The sequence below is a fragment of the Xiphophorus couchianus genome, chromosome 16, assembly GCF_001444195.1.
Source record: "Xiphophorus couchianus chromosome 16, X_couchianus-1.0, whole genome shotgun sequence".
Lineage (NCBI taxonomy): Eukaryota > Metazoa > Chordata > Actinopteri > Cyprinodontiformes > Poeciliidae > Xiphophorus > Xiphophorus couchianus.
This window is the reverse complement of record NC_040243.1, coordinates 870,612-877,531: the sequence shown is the minus strand read 5'-3', so window position 1 is coordinate 877,531 and position 6,920 is coordinate 870,612. Positions and strand designations below refer to the sequence as shown.

The window sequence follows — 6,920 nt, the reverse complement described above, 5'->3', positions numbered from 1 at the left end:
GTCCTGATTGGTTGTGGTTTCTCTAAATGTCCTGATTGGTTGTGGTTTCTCTAAATGTCCTGATTGGTTGTGGTTTCTCAAAATGTCCTGATTGGTTGTGGTTTCTCAAAATGTCCTGATTGGTTGGAGTTCCTCTAAACGTCCTGATTGGTTGTGGTTTCTCTAAACGTCCTGATTGGTTGTGGTTTCTCTAAACGTCCTGATTGGTTGTGGTTCCTCTAAACGTCCTGATTGGTTGTGGTTTCTCTAAACGTCCTGATTGGTTGGAGTTCCTCTAAACGTCCTGATTGGTTGTGGTTCCTCTAAACGTCCTGATTGGTTGGAGTTCCTCTAAACGTCCTGATTGGTTGGAGTTCCTCTTAACATCCTGATTGGTTGTGGTTTCTCTTAACATCCTGATTGGTTGTGGTTCCTCTAAACGTCCTGATTGGTTGTGGTTTCTCTTAACGACCTGATTGGTTGTGGTTTCTCTAAATGTCCTGATTGGTTGTGGTTCCTCTAAACGTCCTGATTGGTTGGAGTTCCTCTTAACATCCTGATTGGTTGTGGTTTCTCTTAACATCCTGATTGGTTGTGGTTCCTCTAAACGTCCTGATTGGTTGTGGTTTCTCTTAACGACCTGATTGGTTGTGGTTTCTCTAAATGTCCTGATTGGTTGTGGTTTCTCTAAACGTCCTGATTGGTTGGAGTTCCTCTAAACGTCCTGATTGGTTGTGGTTTCTCTAAACGTCCTGATTGGTTGTGGTTTCTCTAAACGTCCTGATTGGTTGTGGTTTCTCTTAACGACCTGATTGGTTGTGGTTTCTCTAAACGTCCTGATTGGTTGGAGTTCCTCTAAACGTCCTGATTGGTTGTGGTTTCTCTAAACGTCCTGATTGGTTGGAGTTCCTCTAAACGTCCTGATTGGTTGTGGTTTCTCTTAACGTCCTGATTGGTTGGAGTTTCTCTAAACGCTGTCGGTTGGCTCTGAGGCTCAGCAGATTAACGTCGTTTATTTCGCCTCTCGGCTGAAACAAGGACAGTAAATCAAGACAGAGGGAATCCATTAGAATAAATGTGATCTTTCGTGATAAACACTGATTATTAATGATTATATGTGGACGCTTTGGCTCTGCCAGCTCCACATCATCATCAGTTTTAAAGGATTATTTGCTTTTAAGCAACATTTCCACAAATTTTAAAGAGATTCATAAGTAAAGTTCATTAATAGACAGGCACGGCGGTGGTAGGATGGTGATTTGGGCTGGTTATCAGTCCAAACTGGATCATCAACAGGATGATGATACAGCATCATATCTACAGCAGAATGACTGAAAAAGTAAAGATTCCAGGTGCTGCACTGGTCTAGTCAAAGTCCAGATTCAGATGTCTGATAAACTCAAAGTAGAAAAGAAACAAACGATGGAACAAAGTGAAACCAAACTGATGTTTTCATGTCGACTTGCAGCGACGCCTCGTTTAAAACAGATTTTATTCTAAAAAAAAAATTAAATCTGTTATTTCTGATTTATTTTTATTGGATTTAAATTTTCTTAAAATTAAAGTTTTTAATTTCTTATTGTATTATAAAACAGTAAGCATGAATTTCCTCAATAATTCATGTCTCTGGTGGTTTTCTTCTGTTACAGCAGATCTAAATACATTCACACTGTGAGGTAACCTTTGACCTTTGACCCAGCACATTGACTTTGGGAGAAACCAGAACAGAACCAAATGAACGGCTGACTGTCCTGGCAGATTGTGGTGATTTATGGAAATGTTTGATGATTTCTGTGCTGTCAGAAACATTCTGGATCCGACTTAAAGGATTCAGAATCAGCTGGCGCAGTAGCACCATCTAGTGGACAAACTCAACAGTACAAGTTTACATTTCTGCCTCCCAGTTTGGTTGTGGTTCCCACCAAGAGAAACCCGTCAGCAGGGCTGGTGTTCGGACCGGCCCGATCAGGACCGCTTTGGGGCGGGACCAAAGATTCAGTTCACTCTGGTACCTGCCTGGAAAATCTGTCACAGCAGAGCAGAAAGACTCACCTGCTCAGGTAGAGCAGCTCCATGTATTTACTCTAGAACCTTGTTATTCACATGAAGAGTCTTTTTCAAATCCGTTTAAACATCGACTGTAAGGATTTTCCTCCTTGGTGTTCACATTTCTTCCTGTTCCCCAGGTAGCGAACGATGACACGGTAGGAGATCGGAGGCCGCTTGTTTCCATCGCCTGGCATGTTTCCATTCTCTGGTTCATATGGGTCGATCCCGACAGCAGCCATTTTCTTTATACATGTTTCTGTTGCACTTTGGTCAAGAGCGTCGATGTACTTTCTCTGTTTGTCTGGAGGTCACAGGTCATCTATGCTTCTGTTTTCTTTATTTTAATCCAAAGAAGAAACTGAAACTAACTGAAACTCAGAACTGATGCTGTTTTTGTCAGATTTCTTTACATTTAGATAAAAAAAGTTATTTTGTATTTTTCCTTAAAGGGATGCACAATTAAACAACAAATTTTATTTGAGAAATGTTTATTTAAGATGTGAAAACAATACAGTAATAACACTGTATGCTGTTTGAGTTTTAAAATTTTAAATAAAATATTGTCACACGGAGTCACCATGTTGACACTGCAATGCATTCTGGGTAAATGACGTAAGCTACTGTAGTTCCCTAGAGCCAAAACAGCGATGAGGATTTGAAGCGAGGCGTTGAAATGTGTAAAAGGTTCTGATCCATTCTCCAATCTGGACGGTGGCAGTAACGCACCTAAAAGTTGTTTGCCAACCGCCATAAAAAGGGAAGAAGAAGAAGAAGAAATAATTTATGGGAATGTAGAAATCACAAGGATCAATGAAGAGGCTCTCAATATTTATTTCCAGAAGACTTTGAGCCATTTGTACGAAGAAAGGTGTTGAAGGAGCTAACAGATGATGCTAGCTCCACAAACTAAAACCAAATGCCTGCCGACAGTTTTTATCTACAAAGCGCCTAAACCGGCTGCAGCCGGCTAGCGAGCTTAAAATGCTGGGAGAAACGAAAGAGACATGCAGCTCTTTAAAAAGCTAACGACCGAATAGCGGACCGGACACAGAGCACGTCAACTACTTACCGGATCACAGTCCGACCAGAGGTGCTGTCATGTCGGTTCATTTACGAAGCTGAAGGCGGCAGCAGCAGAAAACAACCAGCATCTCCATCCAACTCTGTTCTCTTCCTCTGGTCACAAAAAGTCCGGGGGAAGTTCTGTTCATCATGTGGAAAATGATCTTCTTCTTCTTCTTCTTCTTTTCCTTTTTTATGGCGGTTGGCAAACAACTTTTAGATGTGCATTACCGCCATCTACTGGAATGGAGTGTGGATCGGGACGCTAACTATATACACCCCCCTCAAAACAAAACAAAACAATAAAATAAAAAAATAAAAAATGAAAATAAAAATAATAATAATAATAAAATAACAACACTTAAATCTTTTCTATCAATTTTGTTTTCTTAAGATAATTAATTAAATAACTTATATCTTTAGAATTAGAAATTTTTCCCAAAATATCTTGTAAATTTAACTGTAATTTATTTTCTTGTAACCGGCAAACTAATTTCCTTCTCTCAACAGAATATTTGGTACAGAACAACAAAACATGTTTTACTGTCTCTTCTTGACCACAAAAATCACAACTTCCAGTTCGATGTTTTCCTATTTTAAATAAATTACTGTTTAACCTTGTATGTCCAAAACGCAACCTAGATATAACTGTTTCCTCTTTTCTATTTCGTCCCGTTCTCCTCATTGCACCAACTTTTCTTTGAATACTGTACATCCATCTACCAGTTCTATCTTCCTCCCACTGTCTCTGCCATCTTTCCTTAACCTTTTGTTTAATAATAGATTTGATTTCTTCTCTACTAAATGGAACTAATATATCAATATCACTATATGTTGAAGCTTGTTTTGCATATTTATCAGCCAACTCATTCCCTCTTATTCCTATATGTGATGGTATCCATGTAAATATAACTAATAACCCCATTGCTTGAATTCTATTAGCATGATTATTTTTTAATGAATATAAAGAAGAACTTGAATCAGAGCATACTATGCTTCTTAATGGACGGACTTCCTCAATCCATCCTAAAGCTAAAATAATTCCCATCATCTCTCCAGTATAAACTGATACTCCATCAGTAATTCTTTTACATTTTTTAACTTTGAATTCTGGAACAATGGAAAATGATCCAGACTTAAGTCACTATTTATGTTTTTAATTACAGTCAACAGCGACACAGTGTGGCTTTGTCTGAATTTACACCGAGCGCAATATGATGAACAACTTGGGTGAAGTTAGCCTTCCTGTTATCTCTGTAGACTCCAGTACAAAACGAGCCCAGCATGCATTGCGCGAGTGAAAAATCGCGACTTTCATGGGTGAAATAATATAACAAAAAATATAAAATCTTTGAAGAAATTGAGTTTTTCCGTATAACAATTGTTTTTTTAAATTTAATATGTTGGCCTAAAATTAAAATATATTTTGTGCATCTTCAAGAACATAAAACAAAAAAATAAATCTGTACGGTTTCATATTTCTCAAATAATAATGGAAATTTAAAAAAAACTCTGAAATTACAAGAGAACCTCTGAAAAATAAGTTTTGAGTCCAGATGTGCTGATACCAGTTTCCAAATATGGAAAAATATTAACGACTGATCAATATTTTTCCCACATTTGGAACCTAATAAGTAGAATAATAACGTTAATAATGCTAACAATAATAATAATAATGTACAGTTTTGGATTTCTTTAAGTTCTGCTGTTTTTTAGGAAAGAAACATTTTGTGTTATTAGGTTAAATAATAACAGGCCACCATGTTTCATGATGATATTGCAATCTGCAGCTTTAACTGTAAATTATAAACCAGAAAACTTTTACACTGAAACATTTTTACAGAGGATTTTAACCTGTAACTCTGATGATTCTTCCTCTGCTGATAACTTTGTCTGGTTTATGAAACATAATGTTACAAGTAAATGAATATAAACTTTATGCTGACAGTTTTCATTCAAAGACTGATTGATGGTTTTCACTGTGTAGTTTCTGTAATTTCCCTCTGCTGCCACTAGAGGGCGGCGGTTGGTTATTTTTCAGCTCTTCCTGCACAAGGAGCCACAAGTTACATCTGAAAACCATTTTAACCAAAACAACGTGATTTCAGTCTCATTTCGCCCGTCTCTTCCTGCTGAGCCTGGTCTGAAGACAGGATGTCCTGTCTGAGTCTGGCGGACCCATCCGGGCCCTCCAGGGTCCCGGTCCTGGTAGAACCGAGGAAGTGGCGGCCAGCGCTGTGTTTTCACTGGTTGCCACAGTTTCTGTTTCCTGTCTCCATTGTTCATGACCAGCAGGAAGGATGAGTCGTCACTGAGCCATCCCAGGTTGCTTCCTTCTGTCTCCGCTGCTGATCAGAGACAAAATGTTCTGATCCAAATTCAGCCGAGGAAAACTGGAAGTCAACTCAGAATGTGAAAAGCTGTCAGCAGGAAAACCTCTGCAGGGTTTTTGTGTCTCCTAGAAGAAGCAGCAACAGAAAAACCAAAAATAGATTTCCAGTCCTGCAGCTCAAATAATAAACGACAACAAAATATAGCAGATCTTTGGATTACCTGCTGCTGATAATAAGGAAAGAACAAGAAACCCCAGTTTCACTGCTAAAGCCCACGTTGGGAATGAATAAAAATCTGAATTCAATCTGCGATGGACTGGCCACCTGTCCAGGTGACCCCGCCTCTCGCCTGCTGACCTCTGGAGAGACACCTGCTCCCTCCAGACCCCAATGGGGTGAAAGGGTGGAAGAAAATGGATGAATTCAACATGTTGGATGACTAAAGCTGACTAAATATCAGTTTCAATAGAGTTTCAATGGCAAAACATCTTTTTCTAATAATGTTAGTCAAACAGAAAGTTCTGATTTTACGACAAACTGTCGTTAATGCAGCTATCAGTATGTTTGGTGAACGTGGCAGCCATGTTGGAATTTAATGTCCGGGTTGGAAAAAATATCTTTAAATAGCACATTTGGTTCATTTCATGCATACAGCAGACATGTTGGATTTTGAATCCAGGGTTGTAAAAAACCATTTGAACTTTCCAGGAGGAAATTCGCCTGTATTTCTGATATTGTGTGATGTGAAGCTGCTTGTGCTCCAGTTTAACCAGAAGTTTAACTTCTCTGCAGTTTTTCTCTCACACAAACAGGAACGATCAGAACAAGAGCTGCATGTTCTCTCTGCGGTTTGTTGCACATATAAGAACAGAATCAGAGGAATAGTTTGTTTCACTTTCTGTTTAAGGTCAGGATTACTTGTGTTTGAACGATAAATGCAAAGATGTCCAAGCATCAATAAGGAAACCAGACGTGTTAATCTGGCAGACTGAACCAAAAGCTTCTCAGCTTTGGTAGAAATCACACAGCTGCTGGATTTGGAATCCAATTCATAAAATTACATAACACAGATATGATGATCTGAAATAATAAGAAAAGCAGAAAGTTAATCACTGGGCCGTCACAGGTTCGACTCCCGGACCCAACGACATTTGCCGCATGTCTTCCCCCCTCTCCTTCCCCGTTTCCTGTCAGCCTGCTGTCATATAAGGGACACTAGAGCCACAAAAGACCCTGGAGGGGTAAAAAAAAAAAAGTGATTCAGAACTGAAAAGTGACACACCAAGGATAAAATGCATGCCAGGATTTTTTAAATTAAAAATTACAAAAGTTTAGAAAGGATCAATATGACTGCATCGTACAAAAGTATCCATCAGGAGAAGGGGATAAAAACAGTATTTATGGGGTAGTTACACCTTCTTTTCAGCTGTTGCTAGTTTAGGGATTCGGCTTTAAGGCCCCAGGAACCAAAAGGAAAATTCAACTGCAGTAGCCACT

The 6,920-nt window shown here is 38.9% G+C and overlaps 1 long non-coding RNA gene across 1 annotated transcript; it reads right to left on the bottom strand.

Annotated features, from left to right (window-relative positions):
- Nucleotides 1-4,850: 4,850 nt before the first annotated feature.
- Nucleotides 4,851-6,561, bottom strand: LOC114159992 (uncharacterized). Its single transcript, XR_003598695.1, has 2 exons — nt 5,644-6,561; nt 4,851-5,548 (listed from the first exon to the last, which is right to left on the bottom strand). It is a non-coding gene; the product is annotated as an uncharacterized LOC114159992 (long non-coding RNA).
- Between the last annotated feature and the right edge of the window lie 359 nt (nt 6,562-6,920).